The sequence below is a fragment of the Helianthus annuus genome, chromosome 13 (assembly GCF_002127325.2).
Source record: "Helianthus annuus cultivar XRQ/B chromosome 13, HanXRQr2.0-SUNRISE, whole genome shotgun sequence".
NCBI classification, from domain to species: Eukaryota; Viridiplantae; Streptophyta; class Magnoliopsida; order Asterales; family Asteraceae; genus Helianthus; species Helianthus annuus.
In genome coordinates, this window is record NC_035445.2 from 96518522 (window position 1) to 96529560 (window position 11039).

Below are 11039 nucleotides of genomic sequence, written 5' to 3' on the forward strand. Positions count from 1 at the left end.
TGGCTTGTAGTACTCATGGTTTTTTGGTAAACGATTAAAGACTGATGATTCTTCGTCACCTTCCCATGTGGGATCATATGGGTCCGTTTCTTCCCATTCATTGTTCATGTTGCGCGGCGTGAGCCGGCTGTGAACAGGGCCTCGTTGAAGGTTCGACGGATATTCATAGTAACTATCCGTTTCCCCTCTTGTATCGCGCGTGTCTTGTACGCTTAAACGTCTTGTAGGGGGAGGCCTGTTGGTTCTGCCTTGTATATTGGCTGGTGGGGGCATTTGGCGTACCCCCTGACTCTGAGGGGTGACCAAGGACGGTTCTGCCGTCAAAACTGCCTGCTGCGCGATGAGCGATTGGTATGCTGCATTGATAGTGGCGATGTTCTTGGCATACCACGAGGCTGGGGTTTCACCTTCTGGTAAGCCAAGTAATGCAGATACATTTTGAGGTGGCGCTGTGTTCGAAGGTCCTTCTACGTTCCCTGGGGTGACCACTTGGGTGATGCGGGTGAAGCTCCCGCGCGGACCCCCAGTATTGTTGATTTCAACTTCGCCGATTTCTTCGATTTGTTGGGCTTGGAAGTTCTGGATTCCTTCGCCCAACGCCGTGTTAGAGTTGGTTCCGAAACCGAACTCTGGGATGATTCCTTGACCAGTCATAGTCGAAGGAAGAAAAAGATGTCAAAAGCTCAAATAAAAGAAGATGAGGGTGGTTATAGAAAAAATCGGTGGGCGCCAATGAAGAAACAGTGATCTAATTAGGGAATTAATTAGATGGGTTTATGTTCCTTTCATGAGGGTTAATCTTCTTAAGGATATTTGAGCTCCGACTTGGTGATCTAACCTGCAAAACAGAACACCGTTACTCGTTAAGAGGGGAATGTGGGGGTTTCCCTCTTAACCAGGCTCCGGCGTGAGAATAAGCGACTGCTTTGAGAGTAATTAAGTGTAAAGAGTGAGAGCCAAGGGAATAGAATGTTTAACCTGAGGAATGAAGGTCTCTATTTATAGCCGGAGAGGTGTAAGAGGTTGTGGGCTGATGGGCCTTGGGCCAGAAGCGGACAACAAAACGGATATGCTCTTTGTCTCACTGGCGTCGAGGCTTAGTGGCTTCTAGATGCTCGTTGGTGCTGGCGCACCTTGATTGGAGCCACGTGTCATTGTTGTCGGCCTTGTTGTCCTTCGGTCATCAGCAGACGAGTGGAGATCGTGGGACAGTTGTCTCCGTCCTCTGATTGGTGCCATGTAGGCGTCCTTGTGTACTTCTCGTCAGGCGATCGTGGCGCACGATTGACCAGAGCCTGCTAGACGCTCATTGGCTCCTTTTACTGCCACTTGTCCCTTATGTACCACTGTAGGTAGCCGCGCGCTTCCCTACTGAGTGGCTCATTTCTTCCATTGTTTTATGCTAAGTGCTGATATCTGGGCCTCTTGTGAGCCTTGCCTCGCGCGGGTAAACTATAACGCGTGTAGGTCGCACGTGGATAATGTTAATAAGTTTTCTGAAATAAGGAGTATGGTTCCGCGCGCAACCTGGTCGGAGGTTTGCGCGGCTTTTGGGACCATACCCCTTCACATACCAACTTTTTAGACTTGGAAATCGCTTTTAACCTGGGCCATACGCACATAAGAAACGGGCTAATTGCCTAAAATCGTAACAACCTTAATTTATTGGTCTTATTTTTATTTTGGTTAACCAACTTAATTTAGGTGTAGAAAAACCATCAACATTTCACATAAAATTTGAAACTTTGATGATTTTTTTCTGGCCTGATAGAAGTTGGTTACCTAAAAAGCTGCACCGAACATAACATTTTTCCCTGTTTTTGCAACTAACTTTAAATTAGACGGAAATAGGAATGAGCTTAGAACTCATTATTGATTCTAGCAACCAACCTCATTTGTAATTATTTACATATAAGTTGATGATGTGGCACTGTATGAGGCCATGCCAAGAGTCAGATGCCACATAACAGAAAACTGCTTATGTGAAGAACGAAAAACCAAATTTACTCATAATTTTGGAAAAGATTTTTTAGAGCAATTCATAATTGAAAATATGCCACATCTGATGCCATGTGGCATATAAAACAGGGAATTACCTTCGCGTAACAGTTGGGAGAATTACAAACCGACTAATCGTGCACGACTATCTCTCCATATAAGCGACATCCGGTAAGAATCGTGGCCGGAACCCTTTCTCTCTGTTTTAGATGGTCCGTAAGTTAGCCACTTAAAAGATATGGCAACATAAGCGGGTTAGGTATCAAACGGGTCAAAATGGGTTAAAAATCTCCGAAATTTGCGGTTATTAAAAATCCAAAACCGATCCATCGGTTTTTGTTTCGGCTCCATTAATAGGTCAAAACAGATATATATACAACCCCCTTCAGTCAAACTTAAATTCTGAATCCAACCCTAATGTTCTTGAAATGCATAAAAAATAAGAATTTTGTTACAAACATAGCACCAACTACATTCTATCCGTAACATTACTATAAAAACCAATGTGGATTAAATCTTTCTCAGGAGAAACCCAAAACCGCTATCGATTATAAAGTTGTAACATTTTAAAGTTTACCACCCCTATCAAGATATACTGCATACTTTTTTTACGACTTATGAAAATGAAACCAAAATAAACCAAGTACCTTGAGCCCAGCTAGCAGAAAATATGCGCGAAGACTACCACAAAAGTGAACTGAATCGATGCATATAACCACTCGAATCTTCTTCTCACTGTAAAGAGATCAGAAATTTATGAGAAGATTTACTTGTAACGCCCGGTCTCTCATACCAACCAATATTGTCCGATTTTCTTATGAGAAGGCTCGAATCTTCCTCTCAATGTAAAGAGATCAGAAATTTATAAGAAGATTTACTTGTAACACTCAGTCTCTCATACCAACCAATATTGTCCGATTTACTTGTAACACCCGGTCTCTCATCTTCAAGGTTTCTCCACCTTCACATCATTCAACCAAACATATCCTAGAAACAGCTTCTTCTTCTTCAGGTATGTCTTCGCCATCCTGATCTTCATTATATAATAAAATAATTGACAGTTACCATAACCAGCAACAAAACATTAAGGATCAAATTGAAAGATTATCATCAGTTGTGTTTTGTGAGGATAGAAATTAGGTTTTTAAAAGATGAACACTTACTAATTTGGGTGCAAACATCTTGTCCAGATTGACCGACCGCAAATCCCACGTCGTCATCGGTGTCATTGTCGCCGGCCGGAGAACTTTTGGGCTCATCCCTCCTCTCTATACTCTTCTCTTCCTCTCCATCAACCAACAATCTATATATTCGGCTGTTAGGGTTTCAATTTTCAGTTACACACAGAGAGAGAAAGAATGGTCGCTCCTTATATATTAAAGAATTGTAGGCATGTAATCAATTTCCAATCTTTAGTTTGCTGCTAGCATTCAATGGGTGGTTTCCATTAATTGCTCCAGGTTTCAATTCATCGTCAATGAAGAATGATTCCGTTGCCATAACCGATGAAACGTTTGATTTTGTGATTCAATGTGCCACATTCATTAAAACCTAATTCATCGAATTCCTTATGCGGTTTGATATCTGTTAGGGGATGTATGGAGAGCAGGGTAGAATTGGAAGAAAATTGTAAAATTAGTGGGTTTTGTCTGAGACTTTTAGTCTGCCATCTTAAAAAATAACAGTGTTAATTTACTATTTTGTACATGGGAAATGCTTATATATAGTATATAGATATATAGATATAGATTACTTAACTTTATAAAAATATAAATACTTATTTTAAAGTTTTAAATTTAACATGTTTTAAAAATAAAACTTTTCTTTGATTTAGTTTTTAATAACTAAAAAAGATTTACATAACTAACTTATTTACAAGTACCGGTAATTTCTTATATCATCATCATCATACTCAGTAAATCTCACCGATAGCAAAGCTAAGGTAGGGTCTAAGAAGAATAAGATGTAGACAACCTTACATCTACCAGTAATTTCTTACATAACTAACTTAATTACAAGTACTGGTAATTTCAAGTTCTTTGTTTGACATAGTCCCACATTTTACATACTAAAATTTTAATTAGAGGCAATTTAATTTTTAATATTTTTTAAACACGTGTAATATTTGAAGGGTCTACATGATTTACCTAAATTAGTGAATTAAGGCCCGCCGTAACACGCGGGTCCTCAATACTAGTTATTAAAATAAAACAATTATGTCACATGGCATAAATTTAAGCCTATTATTGTCATGTGACAATCCCTTACTCCATCTCTTTTTGCTTTAGGAGGGAAAACTATTTTGCTTTAATTCCCTTCTTCATCTTAATAACCTTCCTTATTTACTGTGTTCAATTTTTTTACAAACCCTAAATGTCTTCGTCTCCATCACGCATCTCCTCTATTCGCAAGATGTTTTTATTCAATTGCAAGAGGTAAGATTCATACTTCTTATTGCGTTCCAATCCTAAGATATCCATATATGTTAACCACTTTTTCCCTTTTCGCATTTGATATAAAACCCTAGATCTTTAAAGCAATTGTTTGGTATTAAAGATGAAAACGCCTTTGTTCCAAAAACCAAATCAACTGTGAGTATTAATTCTATGAATTAATTCTTCTTAATTTTGAATTCTTACATTCATAATCGAAAACCATATTAATCTTTTACATGCTTATTGGAAAGCCTTGGACTGAGTTCTGACATTCCGCATTGGCGCGTTTGAAGGCTTGAAATATGTTTTGCGTTTGTGATTTCTGATTGTTGCGACGTTCATAGTCTTGATTGTGAGTAGTTATTTTTGCGAATTTTTTGGAACTGTTCACCCATAAACGGGTTGATTGGATTATCTAGAGGTGTATAATAGTTTTGTATTTAGTTTGCTTACAGACTGATGGGTGCATTGATATATTGATAATGAAACGGATCTTACAACTTATATTGGTGACGTACAAATTGGGGATATGAATTACATTCTTAAAATCATTTAATATACGTTGACTTTATCCTCTTGCTTTGTGATATTGCAAAGACCATGTACTTATGCATCTATATATTTTTTTGTGCTCTTAGAGAACATACAAAATTTTGTTTAGTGGATTGAAGTATCTTTAGAGAAAGAAGCCTTATTTCTGTGAACTATATTTGTCAAGTGGAGCTATCACGACCATTATTGCCGATCACACTACATCAACATTAGCTGCCTTTTTTTACGAGGCTAAGACATCCCTTCTTTGAACCGAACACATCAACATGGCTATTGCCCACGTCTACGTAGACCCATATACCATACCAGAGCGGTTGCACTCCATACTAACAAGAATCTTCCACAATCAATAAGTAAATAGTCTTGGTAGTTACAGCTTTAAATCAGTTAAAACACATTGTAAGCAAACTTGATGCAATATGCAAGTTTTAGATATTCTTTTACTTTCATACACGTTGGAGTGACCAATGTTTCTAATTTTTCCTACAAATAGTTCCACTTTTAGCCTCTTTAGCCTCTTGTAATATTCTAGTTGTAATTTTTGTTGTTTGATTAGTGTAATATTCAAGTTGTAATTTTTGTTGTATGATTACTGTAGCAACAAGAGGCATTGGTCTAATCAGTAAAAGATATCAAGCGTCTTAGATCCCAAAGTTCTTGCTGCTTTTCATGCACTTCTTTTGGGTCAAGGGCTAGGAAGCGTAGCCGATTTCCCAAGGGTTGCTTTAATTGATCAATCGGTATCTACTACTTTAGCACAATCCGGAAATGTTAAGCCTGACAATTCATTTGAAACCGCTTAGTGGGCTAAATGCTATATATTGCTTCATAAATTATAAAATGATGTTTGTTCATACATGTGTTTTCGATAGACTACTACGACTTTCCGATAGACTAGACACTACAGCTTATAATTAACATACCATAAGCAATTAGGTTTGACTAAAATTTATATTGACATTTCTATGATTGATTGTTCATTTGTGGCTAACCAAGCGTTAGGGGTGAGCAAATATAGGTCCGGACCGAAAATAACCGAGAACCGAACCGAAAATATACCCAACCCGACCCGAACCCAAGTACCTAGGTATTTAGATCGGTTCCAATTTTTCATATAAAATAGGGTCTGGTTGGGTCGGTTCTCGGTTCTTTTCATGGTGAAACCCGACTTGGACTTATGGACCGGAACCGGCCCTATATTTAGGGTAGTGAATCGACTCTGTATTTTATATTTGATCGGTTCTCGGGTCGGGTCGGGTAATGGTCAGGTAGGGTCGGGTTTTTCCTTTTGCTTACCCCTACCAAGCGTATTGCTTTTTCAATAAATATGCTACTCCTTAAGAGTTTGGTATTTTGCTTATTTGAATACTTTTTTTAGTCTATGTTTAATAAATAAATTGGTTATTATCCACATAGCTTCACAAAATATAAAGGAAACATCATTTACGCAAAATTAATTGCACAAACAATTTGTTTTGAAATTGTTACACCCCGTGTTTCGAAAGTCAAAGTCAAAGTCAAGATTGAAGTCAAAGGGAGACAAGATTGCTAATTGTGATCAGTCTCTCCCTGCACAATTCCTGTTTTGACTTTTTTGACTTGTAGATAGTCTTTTTATGCTTTTACGTTAGTTGTATTATGTGGAGTATCTATTACTAATCGAGGTTTAATCGATGTGTTATCGCATGTGTTATCGCATATTTGATCATTTATCGCTATCGCAATCGCACTCGCAACTCGAATTATACGCTCTGGATATTGTTTTACGTGTGTGTGCTTTATGTGTTACTTGTGCATGTTTATTTATGTTTGTATTGTGGTGATTAATCGAAACTCAATCGCAAACGCCAAACGCAAGTTATTTAGGATGATTGTATGTTGATATAGTAGTTGGGATTAAAAGTAATTTGAATAGGAAACTCTATCGCATTGCAACGCTCAACACACGAATCGAAATCGCAAAACTCATCGCACTAGGCACTCGAATCGAGTGGCCAGCCGATCGAGCTGCCACCCGATCGAGTTGCCACTCGATCGACCAGCCACTTATTCCCCTTTCCATTTATGGAAACCCTATAAATACCCCATATGTCAACCTCACTTGATGTTGACAGCTCTCTCTCTCTCTACTCACTCGTTCTAGCTGCTATTTCTTCAGATCTCTCGCGATTTTTGTAAGTTTTCAACCTAAATCTTATACTTTCTTGATCTACACGCACTCCTACACCTTTCTATCTTTTGAATCTTAACTTTTAACCGTGAAATCACTAAGATTTGAGGTGTTCTAGGATGATGTCATCGTGGTGTTCATATGAACTTCAGGTTTTGGCTTCAATCCACCAAGAACAACTTAGATCTAAACGATTTCCACATAAATAAACAAAGATCTTGCATAGATCTGAACATATTCATGGTGAAAAGGATTGAAAGATGGTTTTCCAACTTTCTTTCAACTTTTTTACACTCAATGCACTCAAACCCGATGGAATTGGAGCTTGTTCTAACCTTCTACTCCTTGTTGATGTGTTGGTTCAAGATCTGGATTCTATCCACGAGAATACTGATTTTGGGTTAAACATGAAACACCGTCTCGAACAGTTAACTGGTCGGACTAGGGTGATTCCTGTCCGATCAGGTCACTAAGACTTGACGAGGTTTCTATTGTCTAGCACGTTATCAAATCATCTCGAGAAAACTCAAACTATCAAAACAACCAAGGAAGAAGACGACCAGGTCATCTGGGAAGGCTTTTCGTCCGATCGGATTGCCACCCGACCGGACTGCCACCCGATCGGATTGCACCTTGGGTCCCACACTTAACTTTTATTTCAATAATTGAGGATTGGAACATTGAACGGATTGCTGTTCGATCGGATTGCCACCCGATTGGATTACCACCCGACCATGTGATGTTCTGACTTCAACACTTAAACAATTTTCAACATGTTCAATGCATACGGATTGCCACCCGATCGGATTGCCATCCGATCGAGTGACCGTCCTGCGGTGAACTTGTTCTCAACCTGAGAAGCCTCGCCAATCGGATTGCTGTCCGATCGGACTACCGTTCGATCGACCGACTTGAAAGGTAAAGATACTTCTCTGTTTTCAAAATGCTACAACGAAAACTTCAAAAGACAGGCCATCATACACAAACACATCCATCCCAAACAAGATGACTATCCAATCGAGTGGCCACTCGATCGGATTGCTGTCGGATCCACTGACAGTTTGTATCGTTTTACGCGCCGCTTATCGTTTATGTTATCGTTCTGATCAGGCTAACTTTACTCTCTAGCGCTCCCTTCAATCCATCATCGCTGTGAGTATACTCGATCCCTTTTTGCTTTACGCACTTTTGGGTGTTACATACGTTACTTATTCTAAAATCACATCGAACACACTACGCAATACTTTAAACGCTAACCGTTACCGCATGTTATACGTGACTTAATGAATGCTTGTTTGTTATGTTTACACATGGAATGCTGTCTACCTGCCTTAGCAACGATAGTACTATAGTTTGGACTCAGCACCTGTTCACTCAGGGGTTGTTAAGGACAATTTGTTACATGGCTCACAGTGGTGAGTGTGTATTACGAACTGCCTTGGGCAGTCAACCCGCAGTCATTGGTATCGATAGGTTCATGTCGATAACTAACGTGCTTCATTTCACACTATGTGTGTTGCATAAACGATTTCAAACTCTATTATATCTATTAAACTTGTATGCTCACCTTTACACTATGTGTATTGACTTTTACTTTAACGTATGTGGCAGGTGCTTAAGATGTTTATATGTTTGGCTTGCTGTGAAATCGAGGCTAGGAAAGGTCTAGAAACAAATAAACGAATTGTCTGTAATTGAAATCTGAGTTGTCGGAACAGAATAATTTGACTGGATTTTGTCTCTAATAATTATGTTATCTTTTATGTCATGGTATGGGACGTGATGCTTTAAATAATTGGTAATTATAGTTGTTATGGAAACTTCTAGACAATCTGTTTCGCTCAGTGCCGCGCCCCGATGTTTCCGCCATCGGTTGGGGTGTGACAGAAATCGTCTATGAAGTAAGTATGTTGGTTAGCATGTAATTACTTATATAAAATATCTTTTGGCAAACGGGGCAAACTTGAACATATGGTATGCCAAGCATAGCCTACGCCAATTGCAACTCATATAAGACACATCCTTTCTATCATATGTTGATCAACTGTCGTGTTCGATACCGAATGTTGGCGTATGGTGTGCCGGACCAAGAAAATTTGCCATTTTATGTTACACTTGGGCTTATATTGCTACTAGAATTGGGCTTTTGTTAATGGGCCTAAAACAATTTGCCGTTTTATGTTACACTTGGGCTTATATTAAGTGGGCTCTTTTCCCCCACGGTCCACTGGACTTTAAGCAGACCCACCATCCTTTGTTGATCAGTGATCACTAACATTTAATTATTTAAATATAGGATTCATCTAGAACCCTACCCTTTAAATATATCACTATGTAAGTTTAATCTTTTAGCAGTTATATACTATAAATATAACAATATCAAATGTGAATAGTGATTCAACAAAGTTAATAATTTTCTTTTTTTAATAAATATTTTATCCTTTTTGAAAGTATAGTTTTTTTTATTTACTTTATTATAATTAAAGATAGCCCTCAACTTTAGATGTGTTTATTAAATTTGGTTGCTTGGTTATAGTTATTTCTTTTTAGATGTGTTTGTTTGCTTATTTTTATCGTCGTTAATATTAAAGGCTATATGGTCTATATTAACCCATCAATATAATAGGTCACAAATTTATTTTTTTACCTTATTATAGTTAATGCTAACTTTTAATTTTAGACATGTTTACTTAACCGTATTAATTGCTTATTTTTATTGTCGTTTTTATTAAAATCTGCATGGTCTCTATAACCTATTGATATATCATATAACAAATACATGTTCGCTAGCACCCCGCTGCGAAGCGCGACTCCAATACTAGTTTGAAACATAGAAATAAATAGAGGTGCGCAAATTGGTGGTTGAGCTCAAACCGATTCGGTCAAAGATGGTAAAAAACTAAAAACCAGTTTTTGCCTAAACCGGTTTCCAAAATGGAAAATCTTAGGTTCAAGCCTTATAGACAACAGGTTTAAAGAAATGGAAAATCTTGAAAGTGACCATTGACCAATCCCTTTTTCCAAAATGGCTACCTCCAAAGTTTTGGGAGAGAGGTTTTACGAATCCATGTGCATGGAAAGCGTCATTTTAAGAATGATTGTCGAGTTGTAGCGTTATCTAATACAAACATGACACATGATTGTTTTTAGTTTGAGACGTCTCAAGATGCCTCAGTGAATGGCGTGGCCCTTTTTCATTGGGTCTTCCAAATGACGCTTCCAATCATTTAGGGTGTTAGGGGTGGAGATCGGCAACACTCGGCAAAGTGAGTTTGCCAATCGGTAAACACCACCACCAACACTAGTTTACCGCTCAAACTTACCAAATCGGTGGTGGGTTGACGATGCGGTGAGGAGTTTGTGTGTGTGGTGGGGTGGGGTCCATCCAATCTCTCAACCAGTCACACCCTTTTTCCTTTTTTTTAGACTACCCACTATGGTAACCAAATTGTACAAACGGTTGCCACATGGCAAATAGGACAAAATTGTAGGAAATTATTTTAATTAAATAATTAAAATTGATAGACAACCAGGTTGGTATGGCAACCAACGGTTGCAACCAACATAATATTAATTCTTTATTCTTTTTTCTATTATTTAATTCTATTTCTTTATAATATTTAATTCTTTTTCCTTTTTTATATAATAAAATTTTAGTTTAGGTTGGGTTGTGATAGTGGGTGAAAAATTGGATTGGATTGGGTTGTGTAGGTGGAAGAGAGAGAAATTAGTATTTTAATATAAGATTGGGTTGAGTTGGGTTGTGATAGTGGATAGTCTTAAAGTTTACCACTTCAGCAAGTGTCTAACAATTAACAACAATTTTCAGCAAAGTTTAAACACTTTTCACTAATTGACGTGGCACATTCTCATTGGTTGATTTT

The 11039-nt window shown here is 38.1% G+C and overlaps 1 long non-coding RNA gene across 1 annotated transcript; it reads left to right on the forward strand.

The window, feature by feature from the left end:
* The first annotated feature begins 4281 nt into the window (after positions 1 to 4281).
* LOC110903029 lies at positions 4282 to 4937 on the forward strand. The gene is made up of 3 exons (XR_002571610.2): positions 4282 to 4433; positions 4526 to 4589; positions 4685 to 4937. It is a non-coding gene; the product is annotated as an uncharacterized LOC110903029 (long non-coding RNA).
* Positions 4938 to 11039: the final 6102 nt, after the last annotated feature.